This window comes from Ahaetulla prasina, chromosome 7 (assembly GCF_028640845.1).
Source record: "Ahaetulla prasina isolate Xishuangbanna chromosome 7, ASM2864084v1, whole genome shotgun sequence".
NCBI lineage: Eukaryota > Metazoa > Chordata > Lepidosauria > Squamata > Colubridae > Ahaetulla > Ahaetulla prasina.
The window spans coordinates 4,649,866-4,664,243 of NC_080545.1; the positions used below are offsets into that span (position 1 = coordinate 4,649,866).

The following is a 14,378-nucleotide window of genomic DNA, read 5'->3' on the forward strand; positions in this document are numbered from 1 at the left end:
CATCTATCTATGGTTTATGATCTATTCTCTTTCATCTGTCTGTCTCTGTCTATCTATTTATTTATCTATCTGTCTTCTATCATCTATCTATCTTCTATCATCAGTCTATCTATTTATCTATCCATCCATCCATCCATCCATCCATCCATCCATCCATCCATCCATCCATCCATCCATCCATCCATCCATCCATCCATCTATCTATCTATCTATCTATCTATCTATCTATCTATCTATCTCTTGTACGTGTGAGCAGCCCGCACGGCTGGTACGCCAGTACACGTGCAAAACCGCTCAGCTGTTGGACGACTCGGCTGTGCCAGCTTCGGGGTAAACCTCCACTTTAAATTCCAGATGCGGTTGGGTGGGAGGGATTCGTCCGTTTGAGAAGGAAGCAAAGGATCCCCTCCCTCCCTCGCCTGTCCGGACCTTGGCAATCTGTCCACTGGGGCAGGGTAACCCTTTCGAGCAGAGTTTAGGACAGTCAACTTCTCTATACCAGTGTGACTTTCAGCGCTTGTGCGTGCCTGGGGTTGTCTATTTTTGGAGCCAGATGGTTTAATTTTGCCCTCTCTGACCGATCCCAACTTCAGACAAGTGGCAAGGAAGAAACATACATGCCAGAAGTGATGCGTAAATGTACAACGCTGGATGGAGATTTTTTTTTTCTGAGGGTCTTGGATAGGAATTGCAGCTCTTCCATCTTTTTTAAAAAGATTTTTTTAAAAAGTGGGCTTGATTTCTTGTCTCTCTCTCTCTCTCTCTCTCTTTTCCCCCTTTCACTATTTGAGTTGAGACAGAATAGAATAGGAGTAGGAGTAGGAGTAGGAATAGGAATAGGAATAGGAATAGGAATAGGAATAGAACAGATATTGGAATGAAGAATACAATAAGATGGAGTGGAGTGGAGTGGAGTGGAGTGGAGTGGAGTGGAGTGGAGTGGAGTGGAGTGGAGTGGACTGGACTGGACTGGACTGGACTGGACTGGACTAGACTAGACTAGACTAGACTAGACTAGACTAGACTAGACTAGACTAGACTAGACTAGACTAGACTTGACTTGACTTGACTTGACTTGACTTGACTTGACTTGACTTCCTTATTGGCCAAGTGTGATTGGACACACAAAAAATTGTCTTTGGTGCATATGCTCTCAGTGTACATAAAAAAAAATACATAAAGTTGAGATACGATACAGAGGCAAGAAATCTTAGAGGACTTTAGAGAGAAACAGGAAGCAACTAAGGTTCACCCAAATGCCATGAGTGAAATGTTGCTTTTGTAGGTTAAATTAGGAAGGATTTTTTGTGTGTGTGTAAGTGGGGCAGGGGGAATGGATAAGGATTCCTGACCCAAAAGCGCTAGCGACATATAAATGCCAATAAATAAATAAATAAAATTAAAAACAGGTTCGTGTTGAGTAGTCATCGGGAGTTGACTTGGAGTCTCCAGAGAGACTTGACTTTGATGCCAACGGGATGGAAGCATCTCACCAACCTTGGCTGAGCTCCAAAAAAACCCAAAGCAAGACTGGATTAATTAGTTATGGATGCTTGCAGGAGATGGTCAAGAACATTGTTAAAACGGTGGCCATGAAGATGTAGGAAAAAAAACAGGTGGAACTTCCAATTTTTTTTTAATTTGAATTTATATCCCGCCCTTCTCCGAAGACTCAGGGCGGCTTACACAGTGTTATGCAATAGTCTTCATCCATTTGTATATTATATACAAAGTCAACTTTTATTGCCCCCAACAATCTGGGTCCTCATTTTACCTACCTTATAAAGGATGGAAGGCTGAGTCAACCTTGGGCCTGGTGGGACTTGAACTTGCAGTAATTGCAAGCAGCTGTGTTAATAACAGACTGCATTAGTCTGTTGAGCCACCAGAGGCTGCCATCTTGACTTGTTTTGACTGTACCTTGGGAACATCATTGTAGCATCACTGTAGTTGGGATTGAATGGGAGACACTGGAAAATCCCAGACTTGGGGTCTTGATTGGAAAGCTGAAACACATCCAAGAAGGCAAGAGAAAGCTTCTATCGATCTATCGACCTGCTGACTTACTTCTCTCTCTCTGTATCTCTCTCTCTCTCTCTTTCTCTCTCTCTCTCTCTCTCTCCCCTTATCTATTGATCTATCTATTGATCTATCTCTTCATCTGTCAATCTCTTGATCTATTGACTTATTGACCTACCAATCTCTCTCTCTTTCTCTCTCTCTTTCTCTCTCGACCTATCTGTCAATCTATTATTCGATCTATCTGTTGATCTAGCAACCTATTGACCTACCTCTCTGTGTCTCTATCTCTCTACCTCTCTCTTTCTCTCCTTATCTATTGCCCTATCTCTTGATCTGTCAATCTCTTGATCTGTCTGTCAAACTATTGATCTATCAATTTATTGATAGATAATCAATCTCTCTCTATAATCTCTCTCTCTGTCTTTCCCTATCTATATCTCTCTCCCTATCTCTTGATCTGTCAAAATTGATCTATCTGTTGATTGATCTATCTATTGATCTACTGATCTGTCGACCTACTGACATACCTCTCTCTGTCTCTCTCTGTCTTTCTCTCTCCTTAGCTATTGATCTGTCAATCTCTTGATCTACCTCTATTTCTCTGTCTCTCCACCTATCTATTGATCTGTCAATCTATTAATCTGTCAAATCTATTTTATTGATCTATCAACTTGCTGACCTACCAACATATCCCTCCACCCACCCACCCACCCATATTTGTCTGTCTGTCTGTCTCTCTCTATCTCTCTCCCTCTCTCTCTCTCTCTGCCTATTTCTGTCTGTCTGTCTGTCTCTGTCTCTGTCTATCTCTCTCCCTCTCTCTCTCTCTCTCTGCCTATCTCTGTCTGTCTGTCTATCTATCTATCTATCTATCTATCTATCTATCTATCTATCTATTTATCTTATCTTATCTTATCTTATCTTATCTTATCTTATCTTATCTTATCTTATCTTATCTTATCTATCTATCTGATTGATTTGCATGTCACCCATTTTGTCTAGATAACTTTCCTAATGTTGACCTCTGGAGGTATCAAGAGTACCGGCTGACTCTACTTTTACCCTTGCAAACATTATATAAAAAATATAGTTTACGCACCAGGAAAATTATAGCTTCTCATCTGATTGCAATTTTCAAGAATCTTCCCAGTCATCATCTCTATCCATTCAAAATATTAGAGCAGGCTTGTCCTTGTAGCCTTCAACTGTTTTATCGATGCTGAGGCTGGTACCGGGGTTTCCTCTTTTTTTCATTCTGTCCCCTTCCAAATAACTTCACCATCTAAGCAATTCCATCATTAACATTATCTCGAGACACAATATTTTCTTTTGGATCACGTGGATGTTATTTCAGTCTCAGTTCCTCCTTTTGGGGGAGATAATAATGGCATTTAACTTAAGTAGAGCTGTGTGTACAATATGAGTCCACTCTTTAACACCAGACTGATTTTCTTATTTTGCTAGTATGGATGCTAAAGACTCCCCCTCCCCACTCCAAAAAAATTCATTTTTCATCTCAATTGCAACCGAATCAGTAACAGAGTCTCTTTTTTGAGGTGGGTGGCTACAGACGTTAATTAAATAAAATTCCCTATACCTATTCGAAATAAAATTTTAAGTCTGGATAGCCTTGAACTATTTTGCCTATGTTCCGACCTACGGTTAGTTCATAAGATTATTTACCAAAACGTCCTACCTGTAAATGAATACTTTAATTTCAACTGTAATAAGACAAGGGCCATCAGTAGATTCAAACTCAATGTAATTCGCTTTAATCTTGGTTGTAGGAAATACGACTTCTGCAACAGAGTAGTAAATGTCTGGAACACTCTACCTGATCCTGTTGTTAGGCTCTTTAATCCCCACACTTTTTACCTTAAACTGTCTACAGTGGACCTTTCATGTTTCTTAAGAGGTCCCTAAGGGGGTGTGCATAAGCGCACCAGCGTTCCTACCATCCCTGTCCTACTATTCCCAATGATATGTAAATAAACATATTAATCATATTCCATTTAGAAGTTTTCTGCTGTGGGGTGGGTGATTCTATTTGCTACAGGCTTTGTAAAAAGCGATTTCACTTAATATTTCCAATGAGGTTTGAATTTGCTACAGCCGACGGTGAGATTTGCATTTAGCTCCAGCGCAAGGGGAGAAAACAAAAACAAATGCATGTTCACAATTTCTCTTCACTTTGAATTAAACTCCTTTTAATATAGTCCGTTAAATGACCTCAAGCCATCGGATCTGGATTGCAAAACCTTGAACGAGTCCAGTGTGACAGCAGGCATATTTTTTAAAAAAATCTCTCTTCCTTGTCCTCATGTGGACACCTGGATTTTTGCAACCCAAATTGGACATCCTTAAATTGTCAGAAATATGGGTACAAACTGGCCTGTATTTGTATATTTTTTCTTTCTTTCTTTTTTTTCCTTCTGCAATCTGTTCTCTATTTTTCCACATGACCAAACTCTGCAGGTTATAAACATAGGTGGGATTCAGCCTGTTTGCACCAGTTTGAACAAACCTGGTTTGGCGACTTGCCTGTGGCGCAATCCCGTCCTATATGGCTGTGTGTTTGAAGGCATACGAATGTGCAGGTGATATGCGCAAGCAAATTACCATGTTGTTTGATGTTGCATACATGTTGCATGCAAAAAAACACAAAATGCACAGGTACTGGATATGTGGTACCTTGCTCAATAGTAGTAATTGTGAGAGGGATCTTGGAGTCCTAGTGGACAACCATTTAGATATGAGCCATCCGTGTGCAGCAGCTGCCAAAAAAGCCAACACAGTTCTGGGCTGCATAAACAGAGGGATAGAATCAAGATCACGTGAAGTGTTAATACCACTTTATAATGCCTTGGTAAGGCCACACTTGGAATCTTGCATTCAGTTTTGGTCGCCACGATGTAAAAAAGATGTTGAGACTCTAGAAAGAGTGCAGAGAAGAGCAACAAAGATGATTAGGGGACTGGAGGCTAAAACATATGAAGAACGGTTGCAGGAACTCGGTATGTCTAGTTTAATGAAAAGAAGGACTAGGGGAGACATGATAGCAGTGTTCCAATATCTCAGGGGTTGCCACAAAGAAGAGGGAGTCAAACTATTCTCCAAAGCACCTGAGGGTAGAACAAGAAGCAATGGGTGGAAACTAATCAAGGAGAGAAGCAACCTAGAACTAAGGAGAAATTTCCTGACAGAACAATCAATAAGTGGAACAACTTGCCTGCAGAAGTTGTAAATGCTCCAACACTGGAAATTTTTAAGAAAATGTTGGATAACCATTTGTCTGAAGTGGTATAGGGTTTCCTGCCTGGGCAGGGGGTTGGACTAGAAGACCTCCAAGGTCCCTTCCAACTCTGTTATTATGTTATATGTGTGGATGGCGCATGTAAGCGAATTGCCGGGTTTTGTGACACCGCACACCTGCGCGGATGGTAAGGTGACTAACTTTTTTACAACGAGGAGGAGGATACAAATAAATTGAAGAAAAAGAATAATCATAAATAAAAGAAACATTTTATTCATTGCAACAGTAATACAGAATACACTATGAAACGATAAATGCATAGTAAAAAAAATATTTGTAATAATATTATTACGGTTATTTACGGGACCGCCTGCTGCCACCAATAGCCTCCCAGCGACCTGTGCGCTCCCATAGGGAGGGCCTCCTCAGGGTACCGTCAGTCAAACAATGTCGACTGGCGACACCCAGGAGGAGGGCCTTCTCCGTGGGGGCTCCTGCCCTCTGGAATGAGCTGCCTCCGGGGATAAAACAACTCCCCGACCTCCAGACCTTTCGGTGCGAGCTGAAAACCTTCTTGTTTTATTGTGCAGGGCTGGCCTAACGTATTTTAAACTTTGGTTTTAATGTGGTTTTATTATTCCTTTATCTTTCGGCCTAATTGAATTTAGTTTTTAAATTATTTCTTAATTTTTGTAACCTTATTTTTATCTGGCTGTGAACCGCCCTGAGTCCTTCGGGAGAAGGGCGGTATATAAATCTAATAAATAAACAAACAAACAAACAAACAAACAAACAAACAAACAAACAAACAAACAAACATTTTATATTGTAATTTTGCTTACGTGCCTATGAATTGTTATTTAAACGAGTACTTTTCCATTGAATAAATAAGCTTGTAAATAAAATTATATACATTTGGAAATGATTAAATAGATAATGAATTAATAAAATGTGAATTATTGTGCTCACCTGTGTATGATTGAATATTCACTGAGAAAGAAGTGAGTCTAATGCACGCATGTGTGCTGTGTCGTGTTTCGGTAGGAAGTAAACAAAGCCACTTGCGCGTGGCACACTCTTGTGCACAGTGCACTCTCTCAAAACAATTCTCTTATGCGGAGCGCATGCATCTCATAATCGCGTCTCACCGCCCTGTACCGAGCCTTGACGAACCATCATGTCAAATACAAATACGTCACATCACACGCAACGGATTGGATCGGCATCGATCGAATAGGGAGATTTACAGATTAGTCTTCAGATATCGAAAAGGAGGAGATGTAGGAGGACACTTATCGAGAGAGGACAGAACTTACAAAAGAAGGACTCTCCTCCCTAAAAGAGGACAAATGGTTTTGTGAATATCTATTTGAACGCTTTCCTCTTTCTAAGCGTCTCCGATCAGTTAAGTAAATAAGGGTCGAAACCGGTCAAACTCCCTTCCTTCTATTATCCTGGATTAACACTATGGCCTCATTTGAACTTTCTGAGGTAGATTAGGGTTGCGAAACAATTTAGTCAAGGCTATCTTGGAATTAAATGTCAGACCAGGAATTTGAACCTGAAAACATACGTCAGTATAAAATGTATAAAACGTGCTACATTTTATTGTGCGTTGTTAAAACTTCCAGCAGGTGCAATGAACAACACGACATAGCTAAAGTAAAAGTAAAGGTTCTCCTCGTACATATGTGCTAGTCGTTCCCGACTCTAGGGGGCGGTGCTCATCTCTGAAGAGCCAGCGCTGTCCAAAGATCATGGTCATGTGGCTGGCATGACTCAATGCCAAAGGCGCAAGGAACCCTGTTCTCTTCCCACCAAAGATGGTCCCTATTTTTCTACTTGCATTTTTTAAGTGCTTTCGAACTGCTAGGTTGGCAGAAGCTGGGACAAGTAACGGGAGCTCACCCCGTTATACGGCACTGGGGATTCGAACCGCTGAACTGCCAGCCTTTCTGATCGACAAGCTCAGCATCTTAGCCCCCGAGCCACTGCCTCCCTTCCCAACATACTTGCTTTAAAAATTCTGACTTTTGCAAATGTCCATAGCAGTTTATGTCTGCCCAGGACACAAAGGAGCGGTTGTGTGGACAACAATCCTGTACACGTTTATCTGGGAATACATATTTTTGAACTCGGAAGTATTTTCTTCCGGAGGACAGCACTGAAAAATAAAATTTTGTACCAGTTGAACCATCGCCGTACAAAACCCTGACCCTAAGTCTACTAGGGGAGTTAACTCTTTATGGAATTACACTTCATAACAACAGATAGCCCTGGATTTACAACCAAAGAATTCTATCGTTGAGTGAGACATTTGTTAAGTGAGTGATTTTGCAAACTTTTGCAAACTTCGGACACGCAAAGTCAAAGGGGAAGGCCGGATTTGCTTAACAACCCAGTTGCTAACTTAACAACGGCAGTGGTTCGCTTGACAAGAGTGACGAGAACAGTCGTAAAATGGGGGCAAAACTCACTGAATGAAGGTCTCACTTAGCGAGAGAAATGTTGGGCTCAGTCGCGGTCGTAAGTCGAGGATTAGCTGTATTCTGACTGAAGAACCAACTCCGTGGTTTTAAGCCGCCCGGTGTTTCCTTGGGACCCTGTCTGAACACAGAAAGGGGGATCTTGCTAGCTTAAACAGAATAGAGCTGGAAGGGACCTTGGAGGTCTTCTAGTCCAACCCCCTGCTCGAGCAGGAGGTCCTATACCCATGATGGCGAACCTATGGCACAAGCTGTTGCCCAGCTCAGCTCCACCACGCATTGTCGTGTCCCACTCCTCCGCTGACGGCCGGGTCAGGGAAATCCGAATCAGGCATGCCTCTGCAGCTCTGCCAAAGTCCTAGCAAAGTTCTCAAGGCAGGCAGGAGACCAGAAAGTGATTTCAGCAAGATATGTTAAGACTTTGCCTGACTCAGAGAATGCCAGAAAGCAGATCCTTTATATAGGCCATGGGGTGTGGCTCCATGACTCAGCACTTATCCAGGCCTGCCCCTCCCTTCCTTCTGTTGATGCCGCTTATCAATTCTCCTGAAGCGAGGGTCACTCCAGTCTGCAGCTGTTGGTAATTGACCTTCCTCAGGCTCACATGCTGTGGGGGAGGGGGAGGGGTCTAGTTGCTCCTGGGCATGGAGCCAGGGCTGGGGGCTGGAGGCGCTTCTTCTTCCTCAGCCTGTCTGGGCATGGAGCCAGGGCTGGGGCCGGGAGGCATGCTAGGACATTCTTCAGCGTTCGGAAGCAGATAAGAAGGCCCCGGCTGCGAGGAAAGCGGACGAGGCACAACACGCATGCGCGCGCGCCTCCCACCAGCCAGCAGATTTTCTGGTCTCTGGCACTGGGATGTGGCCCATTTTTGGTCCCATGAGGCTTCAAGGAGGCCTGCTAGGCCCAAAATGGGCTGTGGGGGTCGTGAACACATACGCGGGAGCACAGGGGGGGGGTTGTGCACGCATGTGCAGGGCGGGGGGAGCACGGGAGGAGGCGTGCACATGTGCAAGGAGCATGGTGCACAGGGGGACATTGCATTATGGGTGTGGGCACATGTGTGTGTGTTCTGTCCCCCTCGCCTCAGTCCGAGCGATGGCTTTATTAGCCAGCATTATCAGCTCTGGCAGCAAACTAGCGAGCGTCTGCCAAGTGTCTCTGTTATCTCGCTTGATGCTGATGAGTCAATCAGGAACAAACAGTACTTCAGCTCTAGTCAAGCAGTTGATTTGCCTGCTATGAAGAGGCATAGCAGCCCTTGCTGCTTTTCTATCCTGTGGGGTGTGGCTCCATGACTCAGCACTTCCTAGGCCTGCCCCACCCCTGCTTCTGTTGTTCCCACCTCTCCTGCCTATGAAACCTAGGGTCCAGCCAGGCCTGAATGCCATCAGCTGGGCCTGTAGATGTGGCCTGGGGGGGAAAGAGTCAGGGAATGGAGGCCTCATTATGTCCTCCACCTGGCCTGCCTCTGGCTCCTGGAGCAGAGCCAGGGAAGCCGATGCTCCCAAGGTAAGTCCTGATGGCCCTTCCCCCTCACTTTCCAAGTCACTTTCTGGCAGGGGCCCCAGCTCGGGGGGGCGCAGACACAACAGCGTGTGACCCCCCTCTACTCTCCCTGCATTTGGAACATAACAGCAAAAAGGTTAGCCATTACTGTCCTATACCATTTCAGATAAATTGCTGTCCAGTCTCCTCTTGAAAACCTCCAGTGATCGAGTAACCACAACTTCTGGAGGCAGGTTGTTCCACTGGTTAATTGTCCTCACAGTTAAGAAATTTCTCCTCAGTTCCAGGTTGCTTCTCTCCTTGCTTAGTTTCTACCCGTTGCTTCTTGTCTTGCCTTCTGGTGGTTTGGAGAATAGGTTGATCCCCCTCTTCTTTGTGGCAGCCCCTCAAATATGGGAAGACTGCTATCATGTCACCCCTTTAAACAGTTTCAACTCCTACCCTCAAAACGACGCTATAGAGCACTGCACACCAGAACAACTAGACACAAGAACAGTTTTTTCCCGAAGGCCATCACTCTGCTAAACAAATAATTCCCTCAACACTGTCAGACTATTTACTGAATCTGCACTACTATTAATCTTCTCATAGTTCCCATCGCCAATCTCTTTCCACTTATGACTGTACGACTATAACTTGTTGCTGGCAATCCTTATGATTTATATTGATATACTGACCATCAATTGTGTTGTAAATGTTGTACCTTGATGAACGTATCTTTTCTTTTATGTACACTGAGAGCATATGCACCAAGACAAATTCCTTGTGTGTCCAATCATACTTGGCCAATAAAATTCTATTCTATTCTATTCTATTCTATTCTAATTCTATTCTATTCTATTCTTAGTCCTTCTTTTCACTAGACTAAACCTACCCAATTCCTAACTCAATACTTTCGCTGGCTTTGATGTTGACGTAAATACTTGGCCCTGCGTAGCTGTTGACCTCGACTCTCCTTAATAAATTGCACAGTGGGAAGTGGGATAAAGGAAAGGTGTAAGAACCAGTGGGAGGGAAACCATGGGAAAACAATGTCCTTTCCGCCATAAATATGACAAAGCTGATGGCCCTCCAAAGGACAGAGGAAACCACTCTTACGGGCGCACCTGAGCTTCCTGCAACACACTGAGATCAAATCCGCATTTTTGTGGTGTTTCCTTGTTATTCTTTCCAAGCCCAACGGAATGTCGGAAATAAACTATGGAAAAGGGATCTGGGACCTTCTCTGCTCTCACCAACTTAATTATTCTCCAAACGCTGAAAAGCATCGAAGCAAAATATGGGTGTCGGGGGAGAAAGTGGTAATAGAAAGGTTGAGTTCAAAAGTTGGCTGGATCTGACCAGGGTCTGCAGGCATGTGACTCGGGAGAATTTTATTTATTAAGGGGTAGGAAAAGCTCATGAAAACCAGATTTCCTCGCCATTTATGATGAGCAATATTCCAAGTGTGCCTTGGTAAGGCCACACTTGGAATCTTGCATTCAGTTTTGTTCGCCACGATGTAAAAAAGATGTTGAGACTCTAGAAAGAGTGCAGAGAAGAGCAACAAAGATGATTAGAGGACATGAGGCTAAAACATACGAAGAACGGTTGCAGTAACTGTATGTGTCTAGTTTAAGGAAAAGAACATGATAGCAGTCTTCCAATATCTCAGGGGCTGCCCCAAAGAAGAGGGAGTCAAGCTATTCTCCAAAGCACCTAAAGGCAGAATAAGAAGCAATGGGTGGAAACTAATCGAGGAGAGAAGCAACTTAAAACTAAGGAGAAATTTCCTGACACTTAGAACAATTAATCAGTGGAACAACTTGCCTGCAGAAGTTGTGAATGCTCCAACACTGGAAATTTTTAAGAAAATGTTGGATAACCATTTGTCTGAAATGGTGTAGGGTCTCCTGCCTGGGAAGGGAGTTGGACTAGAAGGCCTCTAAGGTCCCTTCCAACTCTGTTATTATTATTATGAACAAGAACGATCTGAAGTTGGTGAGCTTTTTTTTTTTTTAACCATTGGATTTCATTTTGTTAGATAGCGCCCATTGTTCAAGTCTGTCAAGATCCTTCTGTATGTTCTAAGTCTATCTTCTGGAGTGTTGGCTGTTCCTGCCAGCTTGGTGTCCTCTGCAAATTTGATGAGTTCCCCATCTATCCCCTCGTCCAAATCATTGATGAAGATGTTGAAGAGTACTGGGCCTAAAACAGAGCCTTGGGGTACTCCACTGCATACTTCCGTCCATGTGGATGTAGTTCCACGGAGGACTACACGTTGAGTGCGGTTGGTCAGCTAATTACGGATCCATCTGGTGGTGGTGCTATCTGACCCACATTTTTCTATCTCATTAAATAGTTGTGTGGTCTACTTTATCAAATGCCTTACTGAAGTCTGGTGGCTCAACAGACTAATGCAGTCTTGTTATTAACACAGCTGCTTGCAATTACTGCAAGTTCAAGTCCCACCAGGCCCAAGGTTGACTCAGCCTTCCATCCTTTATAAGGTAGGTAAAATGAGGACCCAGATTGTTGGGGGCAATAAGTTGACTTTGTATATAATATACAAATGGATGAAGACTATTGCTTGACATAGTGTAAGCCGCCCTGAGTCTTCGGAGAAGGGCAGGATATAAATGCAAATAATAAAAAAAAAGAATGATAACCCCAGCATTCCTCTGGTCTACTAATTTTTTTGTTTTTGTTTACATTTATACCCCGCCCTTCTCCGAAGACTCAGGGCGGCTTACAGTGTATAAGGCAATAGTCCTCATCCTATTTGTATATTTATATACAAAGTCAACTTATTGCCCCCCCAACAATCTGGGTCCTCATTTTACCTACCTTATAAAGGATGGAAGGCTGAGTCAACCTTGGGCCTGGTGGGACTTGAACCTGCAGTAATTGCAGGCAGCTGTGTTCTTAATAACAGGCTTTACCAGCCTGAGCTATCCGGCCCTTTTATTTTGTCACTTTTACAGGCAACACCCCCCTCCTTCTCTCACTCACACACACACACTTAATACTGCAGGTGTTAAGTTAGTAACATGGTTTTTAAGTGAATCTGGCAAAAATTGATCACATGGCCTCAGGAGACTGCAACCGACATAAATATGAGTCGTTTGCCAAGCGCCTGAACTTTGATTATGTGACCATGGGGATACTGCAACGGTCATAAGTGTGAAAAATGATCATAAGTCACTTTTTTCTGTGCCCTTGTAACTTCAAATGGTCACTAAATGAACTGTTATAAGTCAAGGACTCCTTGGATATGTTTAATGTGAAACTGAAAAACGATTTGCATTCTTTTTTTTTTTTGTATTGTATTCTTTTTCCCCCCTCGGTTTTCTAGAACTGAGTTTGAGAAGTTTACTTCTCAAATCATCTACTGCAATATCCTTCCTGTTAAAGACTACTTCAGCTTCAATCGCAACAATACAAGAGCAAACGATAGATTCAAGCTAAATGTCAACCGCTTCAAACTTGATTGCAGAAAATATGACTTCTGTAACAGAGTTGTTAACGCTTGGAACTCATTACCTGACTCCATAGTCTCTACTCAAAATCCCAAAATCTTTAACCAAAAACTGTCTACTATTGACCTCACCCCATTCCTAAGCGGACTATAAGGGGCGTGCATAAGAGCACAAAAGTGCCTACCGTTCCTGTCCTATTGTTCCCTTCATTATATCAAATTAACATAGTTGTTGCACGTTTTTACTTATATATACATATATTTCTTTCATGATAACTTGTTTTTTTATTTATGACGATGTTTGTGTATACTGTTGTGACAAAAATAAATAAATAAATAAAAAAGTTAGATAGAAAGGACCTTCATTCTCCGTAGCTTGATGCCTGAAACATGTCTGAATTCAATTATGTTTTGCCAAGGATAGATTTTTAGATCAGGGGGATGCAAATTTTATGGCAATCTGGGAATGGGTGCATGCATCTCACACGTTTCCACCAATTTTAGAACCAGTCGGACTTGCTGCTGTTGAAGGACAGAAACAATTTTGAGACACATATTTAATACATGATCGCAAAGCATGCTCCCATCTAACGTCGCACATTAGGAAAGAGAGAAAATATACTTGGTTATTCATCCCCTTCCCCCCACCCTCCCCTCTTCGGAGCCTTAATTGGCTCTGCATGATTGTGGTTGTGTATTGTTTGAATAACATCGTTTGGGAAACTGTTCCGGTGAGCTAACATCTTTATTAAGTCCTTCTGTGTTGCTAATAGAAAATCGTGTCTATTCAAATTCCCATCCATCCCCTTTCTATGGTTAACTTTGCCAGCCTTCGTTTTTTTTTTGGCAAGCAAAAAGAAAAGAAACAAAAAATTTGCTTGGCGAAGATGGGAACAGGAGTAGAAATTTTTTTAAAAAATGCATCTGGGAAGAATTCCTATATTCAGATCCCAAAGGATTGAATTAACCCTGGATCATTTTGGCTGATGTGCTGAACCATCACTTGAGTGCAGTTCATCTTTATTGTTAGTTGTGAAGTCTTGTCCGACTCATTGCAACCCCATGGACAACTTTCCTCCAGGCCTTCCTGTTCTCTACCATCCTCTCACTGATGGGTTTCAAAAATTTTTACTACTGGTTCTGTAGGTGTGGTTTGGTAGGCGTCGCATGGCTTGGTGGGTGTGGCTTGGTGGACGTGGCAGGGGAAGGATGCTTTAAAATCTCCATTCCCACCCCATTCTAGGGGAAGGATACTGTAAAATCTCTATTCTGTCCTCAATCCAGGGGAAGGTTACTGCAAAATTCCCATTTCCTCCTGATCAGCTGAGACTTGGGAGGGAGAGAATAGATATGGGCAGGGCCAGTCAGAATTTTTACTACCGGTTCTCCGAACTACTCAAAATTTCCGCTACTGGTTCTCCAGAACTGGTCAGAACCTGCTGAAACCCACCTCTGCATCCTTTTAAGCTCACGCCGACTGCTTCAGTGACTCCATCCAGCCACCTCATTCTCTGCTGTCCCCTTCTTCTTTTGCCCTCCATCGTTCCCAGCATTTGGCTCTTCTCCAGTGAGTCCTTCCTTCTCATTAGGTGGCCAAAGGATTTGAGTTTCCTCTTCAGGATCTGGCCTTCTAAAGAGCAGTCAGGGTTGATCT

At 43.0% G+C, this 14,378-nt stretch overlaps 1 protein-coding gene across 4 annotated transcripts in view; it reads left to right on the forward strand.

Annotated features, from left to right (window-relative positions):
- Positions 1-14,378, forward strand: part of HGF (hepatocyte growth factor) — a 93,569-nt gene that overhangs the window by 2,280 nt on the left and 76,911 nt on the right. The gene's annotated exons all lie outside the window — the stretch shown is intronic.